Consider the following 16,365-nt stretch of genomic DNA (forward strand, 5'->3'; position numbering starts at 1 on the left):
ACATGCTGCGATGCAAGCAAGACACCAGAAACTGCTGAGTGCAACACACTGGTCCTTAAAGTCAAAGCAAAATGCTTTTTTGTACCTCTTTCTCACCAGTAAACTGAAGCCCAGCCTCTCAGTCTGCTCTTCCCCCCCTCATGACAAGATGGGTTTTGACAGTCCTGTGCCAAGTGTTTGATCCGTGGGCCCGGAGTGAAGAAGCGTGGGCCCCAGGGTTTGACAGCGACAGTGCTGCAGAGCCCAAGGGACCGAGCATCAGCCACCGCTCTCAGATGTGAGCCGAGCATTTTCTCCTTCCAACATCGGCCAAACATTCCCCAGACCTCGGCACGTCGACATACACAATGCACCGGGCCGCATGCGCTGTCAGGGAGGAACAAGAGCATTTCACTGCGCTTCCCGTGTGGCCCCGATTCACTCTAACCGTTCAAGACAAGGCCAAGGCGCTCGGGCTCTGTTGTGTTGTTCCTCATGCAGTTGTTTCAGTGGAAATGGAGATTTGCTTTGGAGTTTGATTTCATTACTGTGTGTCTTGTTTGTTAGTGTTTGCTTGGGATTATAATTTCCATAAAACCACATCCTGCAAGCATGAAATATTTTATTGATGCAACACAAAATGGTTATTATTTGGTTTTTCAAAATGTCAGCGCACAGGAATATCATCAGGATTAATTTAAATGATAATTCCACCTGTCGTTACTGGTACGAGTGAATTCAGGTCCAATTTAAAGGAAAAGAATATTTATTTGGAATAAAAATGTTATATTCATATTTATATTATTATTTGTGCATTTTGTTGTCTAAGTCAATTGGTTTGCCGATTTTTAGTCAGGGTTGAGTGTGTTGAATGTGTTTCTAGAGATAGCACTGTGTGCAGCGCTACCTGTGCACCGCTGGTCCTGACTGACTGTAATATCTCAACAACTGTTGGGTGGATATCCCCAGAAGACTAGAAACCTAGTGCAACTCTTACGCCCTGAAAAGAAGAGATATGAATAAAGACGTTCTGACATAATGCTTCCTCTCTGGCTCTGAGAATCTACAGTATTATGTTCCAACAGTAATATTAATAATTCTTCTTTCAAGGTCAAATTTCCAGCCTACTTGTCTTTTTCACTTTTCTCTTACAGGTAAGCGTATTGTCATTTCTCACCTTTCCTAAAACAAATAAAATCAAAAGTTACAGGTATCTATGAGAAAAGTCCATTAATCAGTAAACATAAACTTAAATGATCAAAATAAACACTGTTATATATCTTGTTCCTAGTCATAAACAATTACTTCAGAAAGGTAGACACACATCAGTAATTAATCACACAGACAGTAAAAGTTAACCACACATACACACATGAGTAATCTTGTACTCTGAATGTGTGTCTTATAAGCTAAACATGATCAAAATGCACACAAGATGTGTGGTACCTTTGCTGGCTACTGAGGGAACGGAGCCTAGCTAGCTGCCTCTATAGCCGTATATGACTAGCAATCTAAAAATTGAAATAATGCTTCCAACACTTAACGTACAATTAGCATGTTAACAAAACACAAACAAAACCATTTCAAGTCCAAGAGCATAAATACCTGCTTTTATACCTGAAAAGGGGATATATCAGTGAAGATGTTCACACTCGTTGCTTCGTCTCTGGCAGCTTCATTAAGATTGAGGCATCGCAAATGAGAGTTTCCCCTTCAGAGCTCTGCAGGTATGATTAATCAATTACAGGTCCTCTGATAGGTAGGCAGCCTTATGCTTATTTTCTAACCCTGTTTAACTTTTTTAAACATTTTCACCTCTTGTGTAAGTTGTATATTGAGCCTCAATTGGCATCCAATACTTGTGATGTCACTAATTATGTCACTAATCATGCTTGTAGCCACATGCACGTCTCAAACTGAGTTTTAAGGTGAGGACGGAAAAACTTTCACTGTTCAACAGATTGAAAACAACCCTCTTCTGCCATACTCTATTTATACATCTTTCTGCACAGTGATGCTCAAACATGCAAGTGACATAACAAAATGTCAGCGTTTTGGGTGGAGATAAGCTTTTCTACAATGTCTGCAGCCCAAAATTGTACTACAGTGCTCTTGTTAGTCATTACTGCCATAGCGTTGCCCTGTCATATTGTAATCCAGATGTTAGAGAGGTTGTTGAAGTGTTTTTGCCATTCATTTGTTGTACCCAGATGTGAGAACATCTGCCTTCCACATGGCACTCCTTATTTATTAATGGGAATATTTCCAGTGCAGTAATAATTCATGAAATTGAACTTTGACGAAAATGAAACATAAAATCATGGCACCACGGCTGTGCACATAACAGTCTTTACCGCCTGTTACTCAGTTTCCACGGTGCCATGCGTGATGTTCCAGCCTGCTCTCTATGACAGAGGCATTGTTTCACATTTCATCTGTGCTTTTACTCTTACCCCCCAAAAATCTGAGCGGCAACCTCCAGGGATGAAAAATGAAGTCAACATGGAAGTGCCAAAAACTGCAGTTCCTTGAATGGCTACTTTAGACTTGCTCCGAACGAACAAGTCAATCCCCATAGACTCCCATGTTAAAATGCCCAACTTCACAGAAGAAATGAACATGTTTACAGCCTGGTACAAAAAAACGTTTTGGTCTCTATGGCTAATTTCCCCCTTCATGACAACTGCATGGGGGGAATTTTTATATAACTCACCCATTTATATTTTATTAAGGCTTAAAGTTTTGCATAATTGAGAGCAAGTGCTTTGGGTGACAGGTGGGTGCTGTCACAGGCTGTTGACTCATTGGCTGTTTGTGCCTTGTGTGTTTGTGTTATGCAAATATTGCATTAACATGGCTTCGTGGTTAATTGATTAACAGAACATGAGGTAGTCTGTGCTCCTGTATTTTGAGGACAGCAAAATTCTTGTGTTATTTTATTTATACGTTAGCGCTAATTAGCAGGTATCTGTGTGCTCACCACACCTGGCTTGGCCTTAGCTTAGCCTGTTAACCAGCTAATGAGCCAGCAATTGAATTTGCTTTGAGTTAGCCTTCGAACAACAACAACCAGCTGTGCTAACGATGCTAACGGGAGTGTCCATATGTGGTCTATGAAAAAATCACACATCACCCATTGAACCTGTTCATTGTGTTGAGGCAGCTCTGGAGGAAGAAAAAAACTGATGCTACTGAAAAGTAACAGTTTACCACTATAGATACAAGGTGAAAGTAAAGCTGCCTTCACAGGTCTGATGATGAATGGAGGAATGAAAAGAAAAAAAGAAGAGGTTTTGGCCAGTGTTGGGAGAGGAGTCATTAAAGCGCACAGTGCAGCCTGTCCTCCTTTTCAGACTTGGTGTCACAGGTCAAATACAGTTGGCACGAGAAAAGCGTCTTCAGTGCCAGACGATGAGAAGACTCCACTTAACTGTTTAATTAGTACACACAGACTGAGTTCATCAGGTTTGTTTTGTGGAGGTTGAAAACTGAAGAGCCGGACTGATGGAGATATATCATATTCAACAGATACACGCACTAGTTTAATACATAATTTATCATTTTCAATTGATTGTTTCCTTACTAAGTGCAAGGCCTAATATTGATTTTAAAAATAATAAATCAGTTCGGCATGAATTGTAAAAGAAAATTTGATGTTATATAATTTTTCCTCTTTAGTGTGGTCCCCTGCTGGATCCTCAGTGTTTATCAGTGTTTATTGTTCAGTAACAATTATTCAGAGATAACGAGTGTAGATTGGAAATTTGTTTGATTTGTTGTTTGTTAGATGTTCAAGAGTAATTAAAGTGTTAATTTAACATTACCGGTGTAGATAAAACATGGGCACAACATTGACTGGTAATCAGTGGTAATGGGAAAACCTGCATATTTTCAGTGCAGCGACAATGGATACTGGCAGCAGAGAATGTTTTGGGCTATATTGCAATGTTCTGGTGTCAGTCAGTGAAAATCATAGAAAAATCTTCAGCTACCCCTTTTGAATTGACAGCCACCAATTTTACAGTTAGTCATAGTATATAGACTCTTCCAAAAGTTAGAACCACCTGGATGGTTGTAGAGATATAACATGATCAGGAACAGGAGGGGAAAACACAAAAGAAGATTTTGTCCGTAATAGTGCTGACTTTTATGTGTAGTATAATATTTGCCATGTTGCAGTCTGGAGAAAGCACAATTCATAGACACAACTGCATGCAAGTAAACATGTAGGGGTAAGACTGCTCAATATATGCAATAGCCCTATGATGTTTTGAATTAAAACTATTTAATTTACTTTGACTTCATTTTCATTTGTGTAAATATGGTGATGCCACTTAAATACATTTAAATTTGAGGAATACTGATTAAACAACATACAGTTTCTCCTATCAGCTTTAAAATACCTGATAGACAGACCCAGAGCCATATGTAAATTGAAAGAGTCTTTTATCAAAGAAAGCAGAATGGATACACAGCTTTGCTTTTTATACAGTGGACAGAGGAAGTAAAGTAGAGCTTGAAAACCTTGATTGTTTGTCCTTACTGATACAGTGTCAAGACATCATTTTTTAATTTAAATGAACCATGATGACGTTTGCTTTGTACAATAACAAGGTTTCTGTTTTCTGTCTCTTTTACACTGCAGCTTCTCCTCTTGTGCTAAATATGCTCATACTTGTACAGTGAACAATACCTAATGATGGACACTTGTAAGCTTGAAGGATGTTAAGTCTATTTCTCTGCCTGGCTGTGTAACTGTCTTGGCTGGAAAATGTTTGGCTCTGAGAAGATGATCTTGAATGATGGAGTGAACACTGACTGCTTAAAAGGAGAGAGAGTAACGTGCTGCTGCTTGGAAAAGAAGTGCCCGAGGAGAAGAATGCTTGTGCCATTTTAAGATACCAACCCATCTCAGCTCTCAGATCCATTAAGTGTGACATCATCGTCTGACTTGGGTGATAGGAGCATGAACATGGTACTTCAGATACACAACAGTTATTTTCTGACATATAATACATCAGAGAATAATCCCATACAGCACCAAACAGGAGACAGGCTAAGCTAGCGCAGGCAGGTAAACATAGTGGAGCTTTTAGCAGCTAAAGAAACACTTGCCCTCATGAACTGATGGAGACCAAAACAGAGCTAAAAGGAGATTGAACACACTCACACTCCAAATTAATTCTTAGGGAGTAAGCAACTGATCGTTAACAGCTAACAAGTTCGCCATAGCAACTTGGTATTTTTCAAAGATGTCTCTGTGATGTCACAGTTGTGGTTACAGCTTTTTTTCCAGTTAATGCAGGTTTAAATTGTAATTGTTTCCCTTTGAAAGTGCTCTCTGGATCAGTGCAGGGTTACGCAAGATTTGCTTGCCTTGAAAAATTTATGTCAGTTTCACTCTTTATACAAGAATATATAGTATTTGACACACATAATAATTATTTTATAAGCCTTAGAGCTGAAAACACTTTGGCCCAGTCCATTGACCTGCTGCTGGTAAATAAACAATAATGGAAAGTTACTGACTTCTTTCTGTTATTTTTCCTCTAGAGTACTCCTTTATATTTTGTACTTTTCAGGCCAGCGCGGCTCAGTTGAAGGAAAACTTTCTCTCAGCTATCAAGGCACAGCATGCGGCTTCTGTTTCTGTAGCTACAGTATTTATGAGAGATTAATGCTTTTGTTTAATTTCAGCCCAAGGGAGGGCTGGGTATTAAGAAAAATAACCCAGGGGAGATCCATTTAGTTCCTTACTTATGGAGTTTTAATATCTTTCATGATGGCATGAATTTAATGATGCACTTATCATTAGTGTTTTAATAATGACTAAATTGAGTGTTTGTGACTCTGGACCTTTGTATCATTGTTTGAAGCAATACAGGAACCTTGGTGAGAGTTCGATGAGAAGATCGATACCACTCTCACTCTGGCTTTATATTTACTATGCAGACATGAGACTTCTCGACTAACTCTTTGCAAGAAAGCAAATAAATATATTTTACAAAATGTTGAACTGTTTCTTTAAAATTCAGCAATGTTTAGGGCCTACTCTATTTGCAGAAAATGTAAGTGTTTTCACACAAAGTTTTAACTGGTGTTCATGTTGCTTTGCGGAGGTTTGCTAAAACAGAGCAGAGCACAGGTGGCAACTGACAAAAAGGATGTAGAGAAAGAAAAAGTACAAATTCAATAGGTACTAACCAGGCACCTTATTACAGAAACTTCCTAACTTGCAGATCTTAACTGTTTGGTAACCATGGTAATTGTAAAAAAGCCACTGTAGTTGAATAGTTCCTATAAGTCAGTGTTCCTATCCTAACTTCAGATAGGGAAAGTGTATTACACAAGCTTCCCAACTATGATCAGCTTTGAAGAGGTCTCTCCCTGTTGTGGTGCAACTGACAAAGGTGCCGTTTTTCTGCCAAAGTGGCCATTTGTTGTGTTTCTCAATGAGATAGCTAAAGGGTTACAAAAACAGCTCAGTGAAATGAGTAAAATCGTGTTGGTTGCTAGGTAACAGACATAAAAGTTGATAACCGATGTTGGGTTGAATATTTAGGATTTCCTAACCTGAGATAAGATAGGATGAAGTAAGATAAGATAGGATTCCTAATGTTTGCTAGGATTTGCTTCTGTAATACAAAATTGTAATCTTATAAATCTTATACTCTTAATTTGAGAATTAAGATAGGAAGTTTCTGTATTACAGCTCCAGATGATTAAATTAAATGAGAGATTATCCATAAAATTGAAAAATAAATGCAATAATCATGAACAATAATGGCAGGATTAATGTAGACAGCACAGCCCAAAGCTTTCCAGAATAAGCTGTGTATTTAATATTTGTTTTTTGCAAGTGCGTTACACATCTCAACACCTCTCTAACATTTTACTCAACATGAAATATTGTTAAAGAGGGTCCTTGGTGTATTTGGTTTGAAGTCATGCTCCAGACGGCTGAGTAGTGAAGTAGCCTTGGGCATCCTTGTAATTCTAGCGCTGATCCCAAATGGCATCTGTTTGTGTGTGGAATTATTCAGCTGGCCTCTTGTTCAATTCATTCATTAGTTTTTTTTTTTCAGCTAAATTCTACTAAACTACTTCAAACTCGTTAGTCATGTAGCTAAAGTTTATGCACCCTCAGGGACTGAGAGGCTTCTGGGTTTGTGGAAATGAACAAACTGCATTAATCTTGTCTTTATTGTAGCAACAAACTAAATAATCTTCACTTAAACCTAGAACATATAGTGCGTACTCTCACATCTAAGGCATAACACAAGCATTTCAATCCTCAACCTTCTAGTCCAAACCGACCATTTCTTAAATGCCCTTATAAAGTCACAAAAAATGAATGAGTTCTGTTGATAAATAAAGAGAATGAGATGAATAAATGACAAAGAGTTTTTTGGCTTAACAGTATGAGAGATTCACATTCCTCCAAAAACTACACAAAAACCCCTATCACCAGGCAACAAGAAAACGAGAGAAAGAAAGCCAAGATCTCATAAAGTCGTCCTAATCCACCTCTAGCTGATTTGAGACTAGATACATGATTACAAGCACTTTTCAGTGTGGTGACCTTTTAAGAGCATAATCACAGTCAGTGTAAATTTAGAGCCTTTAGAGCTCAGCAGCTGGGTAAAGATCATGAATGTTAGATATAAATCACTACCACCTGTACCATTCTGCAAAAACGAGGCATCAAACCCAGGACATGGGTTTGATCCTAAATGTAAAAGAAATTATCTGCATCCATATCTTCAAAGGTTTAACTAACTGATTGTTCAGCACCTGGAGGTTTACATCACACAGAAACTGGAGCAAAGTCAGAGATCTCTATTGTTTCTTCTCTGTAACATGGCAGTAACACTACTATCATTAAAGATTTCTATCTTTCTAGGCCAGAGACACCATAAATGTGTGGCCACCTCTCAGTGTACCACACATTGTAACACTTCTGCCTCAATAATAATAACAATAATAATAATAAAAGCATGTTACACTGCGTGTTATGATAAGATGTAGCTTGTGGATTTTTAGCAGTAACAATCTTAGAGGATGAGAAGCCGCAGTTGCAGTATATCACCGCTCTCTGCAATGCCCTTTATAGCCCTATAAACTGTAGCACAGCTACTCTTGGTTATACTTCATGGACGGATGATATAAAAGCACATGACTTTATTACACATTACTCTGTGTCTGTTGGATGTGTAAATATGAGCAAACGTTTGCTAACACGTTAGCTATATCAACTTACAGGGTGATAATATGCCAGTGTTGTGTCTTGTTTCTGCTGGCCACCAATGAGCAGTGGTTTGTGGAAGCTTTACACATAGTCTAACCAGATCTGTGATCAACTCGGTATGCTGCAGAATGTATTTGTCTTTTTATTTGTGTACTTTATATCTGTATTTGTGTATTGCTAGTTTTTTGTTTTATGTTACCTTCCTAGGGACTACAGATGTAAATTAGGATTTTTGCGACAATCCAGTATGTTTACATCATGTATTTTATATTGATGTACATTAACATGCATGGTCCCTATCAAATAAACAAATAAATACATAAATAAATTACTTTTTACTGACTATTTAATCTTTTTTTTACAAGCAGGAAACATGGGGAATGAAAACGAGATGGGTATGATATGCAACAAAGATCCATGGCTGAAACTGAACAGGGGAGTGAGGAAGATAGCAGTTATATGGTACACATTGTAACCAATAGACCACCAGGATACCCCTTCTTTACCATTTCAATTTCGTTTTTTTATTTGAGATGCAGGTAGTGTAGCAGTTTACAGAGGAGATCCTAGGGTATTGAACATTTCAGTAAAAAAAAACAAAAAACATCCTGTGGTCTACCTGAGGAGCCAAATCCATACAGCCAGCAAACATCAGCAGGCCTCTGTGGCTCAGACATGTTACACAGGGAGAAGAGGCAATGGTAGGAAGAGGAGGAGGAGTAGGAAGAGCGAGCTCATTCGGGCTGCCAGCCAGTGTCCCCCCAGGCTGCATGGAACACTGATGAACTTGATAGATTGGTGAGATCGCCAGGAGGTTTGGGCCGAGCGGAGCGCTGACCCAGCTCCAGTGATGGGAAGAAAAATAAATCTGGCTGACACCAGCCGGACAAGATCCGCTCCACACAGAACCTCCATCCACCAATTCTGGCTTATCGAGGAACAATCAAAAGTTAGATTGTGTTTGAGGATAAATTTGCCATATGTGGTCGCTGTCATAGTGAGGAATGTCTCCAATCACAAGTGCAAAATATGGCTGCTGATTTAATTTCCTGTCAAAGCATAAATAAAGAAATATGGAAAGATATTCATTATTTTTGGACTTTGATTGACGTGGAAAATGGTTTATTATTTCAAACCTGCCACAGGAAAGACTTGATGCATTGAATAAAAAATGCACAATGAAGCGTCAATACCAAGCATTTCTTTTATGGTTGACAAAGACAGGGACATAACACATGAAATCATTCTTTCACTATAAATATACATATACCATGTAACATGTCAAATATGTATGGTTGCTTATATAGACACAACCATATATCATCTGTCACTGACGGTGTCTAGCCTGAACCCAAGGTGTTATTTGGCAGGGGTTTTAATCAACCAAAGTAAATATTGTCTCTGGATCCCCCAGGGGGTGCAGTGAGGGAGGATGTTGGAGGATGGAGGGTGCAGGCAGTGACAGTGATGTGCCTCCTTCCATTAGCCAATCGTGGCGTGATGGAGACCATGCTAAAGCTCCTGATGGAATCTCTGCTGTGCCACAGACTCAGGCTCCGTGCACGCAGCCAGCCATCTCCATCATCTGTCTTCCCACATGAAATATAATGGAGAAAATGGCCAATGGGTGATGGAGACTGATTCAAAAGAAACATGAGTGGTAATCAATATGGTTCCCTACGCAGCCAAGCAACATAAGACTCCCTGCAACCACCCACTGCTTACCCCAGGCTAGAGTTGGGTGCCATCCTATTGCCTGCATGTAATTTATGATGAAGGTGTCACTCTCAGAAAGATACACCACGGCTGAGGGAGCCCAGCTCATAATGAAAATAAGAGCTTTTTGTCCTTGCAAAGGAAAAAAGAAGTTACTTGCGCCGTTCAATTCTGTTTCATTCATGAATTGTGATGATGGATTGATCCAAAGTATCCCATAAAAAGTTTGAAGTGAGTAATGCATTTAAAGTGGCAGTGAATGACAAATGATACAGATGAAATGTTCTTAAGCCTCTGTTGCGGAATAGTTTTAATTTCAATTTACAACACTTATTTAAAGGAATAATTCGACATTTTGGGAACTTTCTTGCTAATAGTTAGATGAGAAGGTTGATACCAATGTTATCCTGCAACTTTTTTTTGCAACGTTTTGCTATTGCTAGCCAAAATTAGCATTAACAGCTGTTCACTTACCAGCCTACAACAAACGTTGTGAGTTCAGCATCAAACTTCATTTCTTTACTCACCAACAGCTGTCTCCAGAGGCGGAAAGCAACACCAATGATAACTCTTAGCACGCTAACCATCTAGCCAATCTTGTCACTTTCCAATAGCGACTCACTGTAGCTTCCAATCTGCCCTGAAGACATAGCACTGCTCAGAGGGCTTATTGTGACCTTTGTATTATAAATACAAGGATGGCTGTAGCTTTTGTCAAGCAACAATCACCACTACCTGCTCCCAGCAAGAAACCACATTCGTTGGCAGAGAAAACGTACAAATGGCCCCTTTAACCAAAACACAAAATAAAGTGTTAATCAGTGAGCTTTAGAGGTACTGGTAAGTGGATGTTTTTTGTTTTGTTTTTTCTGCCTTTCGACAGAACCAAGCTAACTGTTTCCTCCCATTTCCGGTCTCTATGCTAAGCTAAGCTAATTGCCTGCTGGCCCCAGCTTCATATTTAATGAACAGACATGGGTGTGCTATTATCTTCTCTTCTAACTCTGCGTAAGAGAGCAAATAAGCATATTTCCTGAGATGTTGAACTACTCTTTTCCCTAAACGAGGGCAAGGTGCCAAAGTGTAATTTTTGGATGCAATTATGGATGCTTTAACTTCAATACGCAGCTCATTAGATTTGCATTGCTTCTGATTGAATTGATTCAGTTCAGTTTTTACCACATTGACCTTGAAATGCCCAAACAATGACTGCAACCTAAGTTGCTCAGCTAGCATTAATGTATTGCAGGAAACATTCCCAGTGATTTCCTCAACTTTCTTCACCCTAAAGATAAAAGAGACAAAGAATTCAGTGAGATGACCCCATTGTGTCTTCAGTACAACCTCAGCAGATCAAACTGTTTCTTTATCAAAGACATTCTTATTTCTTTTGAATTGCACATGGAAGGAGGCTTGTAGGCCAGCGTGGATGCTTATAGGTAGCCGAGGCAATTCAGCAGCAACAGAAAGCAGTGATCAATAATGAATATGTGGCAGGTCATAGCTCAAGAGCAGGGTAGTTGGGGGGGTGAAGTGTAGGTTTCTGTATCCACATGGGGTGCATACAAATACTCCTCTTTTCACAGTCAAAGTCGAGAAAAGGATGTTGATATGCTTGAGTTCTCCGAGGTTAACTGTTCCTGTTTTATCAGTGCGCAGACAACAGGCCAGTCATGACAGCAGCCCAGCAGGGGGAACAATATCAGTAGATGGGAGGTTAGAAGGGGGGTTGTAGAGATGAAATTTTATTTTCACTGTCAGAAATCATTTGTATGTGACGTATAGTGTGGTGGAGAGGGGAGAACCATATGCAAGGAGCGTTTCAGTCATGGGGGATGTCATTTTGCCAACAAGGGCTGGATAGTATACAAACTGACAGTCCTCTCTGACAGCGTCTACCCAGCAGGCTCCACTTCATCCGCACACTGAATGTGTTCTCCTTTATTTATTCATTCATTTCCATGTGGCCAAGTGCTGTCACTGTGATGAATGGGACTGGAACTGGCCAATTGTTTTCACTCGATGGGACAAGTCTCACACGCCCTGAACTTAAACGTCCACCTTGTCAGAGGAGCTCTGCCATTCTCGCGCTTTTTAGAAACCCACATAACCGCCGCCACCTTTTCTCACACGTACACGGACACCAGCCCTCCCACCTGACTTCCCTGGGGCTTTTCTTATTAGGATCTACCTGAGGAATTGGAGCTGTTCGCTGCAATTTCATCTCCACAGCTCAGAATGCTTCATGCTAGGTGGAGATTATGAAGTCAGCTCTGGCTTCTCAGGTGAGTGGTGAGGACGTAACCATGGTGGATGTGTGGAGGCACTGTGGTGAGGCCTCGGAGCGATTGCTGCTGTCTTGTTTGGACTTTTGACGGCTAAACAAGCCAGTTATCCGCCTGAAGCTGGTTTGAATCAGTGAAGCTCATTTAGTCAAAGTCACATTAGCAGTCATACAAATTTCAATAACCCAACATTTAATATTCTTTCCTTTCAAACTGATACTTGGTACATTGGTATCCAGTTTGATTAGACCAGTTTGAGATATCAGTTAGGTGGTTACTATGCAGTACTTTAACTGCATTTAAAGTCAGGCTGATGCAAAAGACCTGGAGCCACTCAAATGAATATATTACAATTGTCAGAGGTGAAACGGAGTGGAAAGATCAGAACTGGAGGACAGAATTAAAATGGAAGTAAAACTCATGAATGTCTGATTCTATTTCAGCATGAATTTAGATCATACCCACCTGTCAAATCTCTACTGCTGCTGTATTTAATGATGATAGTTACAATCGTCATTTACTCTGCCACGGTAATGTTTATAATTAATGCACAGAAATTAACCATATATGCAACAATTGACCTTTGACCTTCTTTACTACATCCATGATGCAGACTAATAATTGCCTCAGAGAACACTAAAGACAATGAACATTCAATAAAGCTGCTCAGTCAGCCTGACATAAACTGCATCTGAATGTAAAAAGGAATGTTGCATGAGCGCTATCCTTTTAATTTCTTAACGATTATGACATTCAGCTGGAGATTTGCGCAGCAGCTCTGAGCGGATGTGGATATGAGCTGAAGCACAGACACTGGAGCCGAACATGTCATTTGAAAAGTAGATGAGAAAGGCCAGCCGCCTGTCACTGATGACAGGCGATAACACATTTTCATTCTACACGTAGGGAAGAAAGAAGTGTTTACAATCCATCCGATGTGACAGGCTTCACATCTGCTATCAGTGTGCCCACAGTGTAGAAATAACACTTTTATTCTCAGATGATGTTTACCATTTTAAAACTTTTACACCATGACAGGTGTACTTGTTGTCTCTGGGAAACCTGTACTGCTTCTTATATGACATTGTGTTTGGATTTCAGACAAGTGTTAATGTAATTATGATGATTATGCTACATTATTATAGTTTGCCTGTGTCCTTTTGTCACTGTGCTAATGTTTAACAACATAATGCTTAGTTTCAGTGGATAATTGGGTTCTCATCACCATCATTATCAGCCTGCTTTCAAACTCTACTTGATAGTAAAAATAAATGAATAACTGTTTTACTTTTTAAAACAGTACTTTAATAAACATATCTCATGTTGTAAATATATCAGAACATTTTTATTTACCACAAGTTTCCACTCCACTGATTCACCAAACAAACTGATTTCCTCTTCAGACCAGCAAGTCTGAAATCAGTCTACTCTATATGCATTGATGGATGTGCCATTGGGAATGCATAGTCTTCTCACCTGTCTCAGGTGATAGAGGGGAAGGAGAAAACAAATTATCACCCTTTTTAAAGCAGTTTTTTCTCACGTTATCAGTGTCTCTGTAACCATGGTGAGGCCCATGGAGTTGAGGGAACTGGAGAAAGCTGTCAGTCTGCAACTACAGCTGTAATCTTCTTTCTGTGGTGATGTCTGTGGATTGTCGGCTTGCGTGAGTTGCCTTGGCAGAATGAACAAAGAGTGCAGGATGCCCGAGGAAGCCTCAGCACCATGTGAAATCCCTGTGTTGAGCGGTATCAAGTCTCACCCAGACATCGGTTCTTTCATGCATCCCTCGTCTGCTCATCCCTCTGTCTTTTCATCTCTGCCAAATGACAATGATAGGCTTATTTGACATATAATAGACATGAATCATTTATATTACATCCCTGAACAGTTGGCAGCTGATGGGTGCCAAAAAGGGCAACCAGGAGCCAGAGTAGCAGTCTCGTTATAGAGAAAGTGCAGTGGTTGAATGCAGCACATTATGTTTTTATGCCTGATCCTACTATTGTGACTTTAAATGTATAAAGTAACTGCATGACTGATATTTTTGTGACTACTTTCTGATAAATCACCCCTTTCTAGGTGGTTTATTGGATGTCACTAATATCTTTATTAATGCTTTTTTCCATCAGTTACAAGCCACCAATAAGAACACTTTTTGAGTTGCAAGGTTGTGAAAGAGCCTTCTGACTGGTGTGTTTACCTGTTTTATTTGGTAATAATGTACTTCTAAATGCTGGTAATACATAATAAATGCTTGAGAGTTTCACTCTTTCTAATAAGCCATCAAGTCAGCACTTTCACGTTTTAATAATCAGTTAATAAATGGATGTCAATTCAGATTCTCTGCATGTTTTTTTCCAGAGGGTAAGAGGTCTATTAAAACATAGCCAACATATGTTGACTAATAAATATACTTGTGTGAGCGGTCCAGTTCCAGCACTTAAGTGTTTTCAAAAATAAATCCTTTCAGTTCCTCCGGATAAATAAATAATCCTCTCCCAAATGATTCCTCTTCCTGCCAGAGGTAATATCTCTTCCTGGGAGATTGAAAGGGTAATTAACTGCTGTATGTGACCAACATTTACTGTTAAGTGTTAAACAGTTTAACTACCACTGACCAGCAACGACAAAAATAACGGCAACGAAAAAATACAGCAAACCGTAAAGGCATAAGCTTTACCTTTCATCAGGAATTGGTATCTTTTGCTGCAAAACAATCAGCCACCAGGTTGAAGTTTTAATTCAGCTATGGCACGGTGAAGGTCGACAGCCATGGGAGCTGAATGTGTTTTTGTTTTTTTGCACCCCTCCGCTTGAGAATGGTTGTTTGGGCAAGTTGCAAGGCGTTGTGGGATTGTGGAGCCCCAGCTGCACTTTGCAGATACACAAGCATGCGCTTTCATGCCCACACCCATCAAAATGGCCCTGTCAGGCTGCTATCTCCTGGGACTTGCTGCTACAGTACAGGGGGATTAAAGCTTTTTATGAAGCATTTTCACAGCCAAAGGTGTGCGCAGTAGCAGCCAGTGTGCCATTTTCCACAACAAGGGTGGACTTAACTTCGCTGGACTCTTAAAGCTGGAACTGTGCTGGAACGAATTTTGCATCCAATTTGAACAACTAATTAGGCTACAAAGGGGGCAGACACTCACACAAGTACAGAGCAAGATGGAAAAAAAAATAAAGAAAAGACAATCCCCCTTTTTTAGCACATTGTTCAAAATCCAGTTAATTATGCTCTGAGAGAAGTGTGGTAAACTGGGCCAGATTGTACTCCATCTCCTGTGGACTGTGAGGTGTACATTACAATGAAATGTTATTGTTTATTTTTGCTTGAGGGGCAGCATTTACACTGATGCGAGAACTGTGAATCTTGGGGGAAAATACCAAATGAAGACTGTGTATTCATTAAATCATTTGATATAAAATGTTTCAAATTATGGAGTTGTAGTAAATATTTTTACACCTCTATATTTCAGTTTCTTCTCAGCAGAGTTTATATTTCACTGATGACTCCTGACGCATAGACCGGTCTGGATACAAGCTGTAACAGCATTTTTTAAATTTAGCTCACAATCTGTGACAATTAACAATCCCTTCGGCCCATGTGTGATAAATTGCTTGCAGGAGAAGCCCGTTTGTTACAGCCTTATCTTAGAGGCTGCTGTTAGGAGGACTGAATTATCCATTATCAGACAGCACTGGAAATGAGTGGAAACCAAACACAGATTAGGGCTGCAGATTTGAGCTATCTCTGACTGGGGTACGTTTGCATGTAGTCTACCCCAGGACATGCTTGGGTGTTTGGTGTCCAATAACAGTCTAATCAACGACCACAGACAGCCACAGCAACACACTTTGCTCCATGTTGCTCCAAATGGATTTAAAATAGCTCTTACTGCATTTCAAATACATATAAATTTTAAGTAAGTATTTTATGAAAAATATTAATGGTTTAGATTACACCTCCATATAACAAGCAGCGCACACATACTCTTCTTTTGTTGTAAAAATCAGTGCTCATTCCTCCAAAATCCAGCCCTTCAGTTCAGACAGTTAGAATGAGATTTACTTATTCCTGTTCACCTTGGATATGTGATATTTTCAACAAACCTCCATGTCCACTACCCACTT

The sequence above is a fragment of the Seriola aureovittata genome, chromosome 5 (assembly GCF_021018895.1).
Source record: "Seriola aureovittata isolate HTS-2021-v1 ecotype China chromosome 5, ASM2101889v1, whole genome shotgun sequence".
NCBI lineage: Eukaryota > Metazoa > Chordata > Actinopteri > Carangiformes > Carangidae > Seriola > Seriola aureovittata.